Source organism: Sinocyclocheilus anshuiensis, unplaced genomic scaffold (assembly GCF_001515605.1).
Source record: "Sinocyclocheilus anshuiensis isolate Anshui unplaced genomic scaffold, SAMN03320099.WGS_v1.1 scaffold1015, whole genome shotgun sequence".
In the NCBI taxonomy this organism is placed as follows: domain Eukaryota; kingdom Metazoa; phylum Chordata; class Actinopteri; order Cypriniformes; family Cyprinidae; genus Sinocyclocheilus; species Sinocyclocheilus anshuiensis.
This window is the reverse complement of record NW_015546029.1, coordinates 882,123-884,123: the sequence shown is the minus strand read 5'-3', so window position 1 is coordinate 884,123 and position 2,001 is coordinate 882,123. Positions and strand designations below refer to the sequence as shown.

The 2,001-nt window shown below is 37.0% G+C and overlaps 1 protein-coding gene across 1 annotated transcript in view; it reads left to right on the top strand.

Moving 5' to 3' along the window:
* Positions 1-2,001, top strand: part of LOC107698718 (attractin-like protein 1) — a 286,058-nt gene that overhangs the window by 1,671 nt on the left and 282,386 nt on the right. The window lies entirely within an intron of this gene.

The window sequence follows — 2,001 nt, the reverse complement described above, 5'->3', positions numbered from 1 at the left end:
TCACGTCCCGTCGCCACAGCTCCTGTACCACCGCTGAGCGGCCGGGTCACCGGCTCGGCTCCTCAGCGAAAACCTGAATATGCGCTGCATCTGCTGCCCACTTATACTCACGCTGTGATCAGCAGCAGCTGGATGCAATAATCGCATGCCAATGTGCATTGGCTCGTTTAGTTTACACTCGAAGTAGATTGGTCTCTCTAAGCGAGATCCCAATTCCCAATTCGTCGGTCATCCGACGTCACATCTCTGTTCCCTCCTTCAGGGAACGAGGGTTACCATACGTAACCGAGACGTTCTCCTGCCTGGTAACATCATAAGCCAATATTTTGTACTTCACTTCATGCATCTGCATGCATCATATTACTTGTGTCGATATGAATTGTTCACGCAGTCTTATGTTTAATTTTGTGATGTGATTTTAAATGCAGTTTTTAACATTCAGGGTTTGTTGTTACATCCCAGTCACCAGGGGTTGATTAACTTTGACCTCTACCCATAATTCTATATGGCTGTCAACTCTTCAATATCTACTACTTTTATTGCTAAATTCAAAATACTTAATTTAAATGTAAGATCAGAAATTATTATTATATATTTTGTAGAAAAAAATAAACCTTTCTTTGGTTTAATAATTCATGCATCAACAGTGTTTCTAAAACGTACAATAAATGACTTAGGTATTTTTCAGTTTGATGTCAGTAAGAATTTTTTAAATGAATGCTTTTATTTAGCAAAGCCAAGAATGCATTCAATTGCTCAAAAGTGACGGTAAAGACATGCACAAAAGTTATATCTGAAATTCATCAAAAAATCCTGAAAAAAATGTATCACGGTTTTCACAAAATTATTAAGCAGCACACCTGTTTTTAACATTGATAATAATAAATACACCAAATCAGCATATAGAATGATTTCTGAAGGATCATGTGACACTAAAGACTGGAGTAATGGCTGCTAAAAAGCCATTAGCCTAGCCATCAATAAATTACATTTCAAAATATATGAAAATAGAAAAAAGTTTGTTGTAATATTTAATATGAATTGTAATATTTTTACAGTTTTATTGTTTTTACAGTATTACAGATAATACACAGATAATACAAGAAGAATAAAAAAATTAAAAATAGAACAAGTAAATAAGGAATAACAATATATAAATTGACAATTTTATGTGCAGGTATATTACAATACAATATTATTTCTTATTTACATAAGAAATGCACAGATCCGTTATACTGATGTACATTTGATATTTTCTTTACGGTTTACAATCACTTAAAACAACCGACTGTGCTTACAAGGATACTTGTCAAGACAGCCATTGGTATTCACCTGCTGTCTGAGAAGGCTATCGGTTTGTGCACTTCAGGTGTGTGAGCGGTGCGCATAGAAACGCTCTATCACAGTGCGTGAGTACCGCATTGAGATGTCTTGGGCTTAAATGGCTTAAAATTACTTTAATGTTTAAACTGACAAGACTTAAAACACGTGAGAATGAAAAACTTTCTCGAGGAAGCAGCACTGGCCTGATCGTTAAGATAGTTTTGGGGGGCTAAGGTGACAGATAGTGGGGCTGAAACCCACCTAAAAAGGGTTTAGAACCGCCCCTGGTATAGCGTGCGTAATTATACTGAAACATAAATATATAACCAGTTTACCTGATTCAATGTGATGGCTGAGCCTGTTTCTGAGATAACAACATGCCAATCAGTGGTTGGATTTCCGACACGGCTAATCGTAAATCATCTTACACTGTCAATAAGCGTGACCAGGGTTGCCAGGTTTTCACAACAAAACCCGCCTAATTGACCATATGCACGATTACTTTCTGGTTTTAGATAAGCCAGCTCAGTAATTTCTGGTTAACTGTACTGTGCCTTAAGGGAGCGCCCTTTGCTCAGTTTCTCTACATAATCCATTCACAATTTGGAGAAAAATGTTGTTTGTCTGTGATTGACGGTGAAACTGTAGCAATGTAGAAACCGAACTAACTGACAAGCC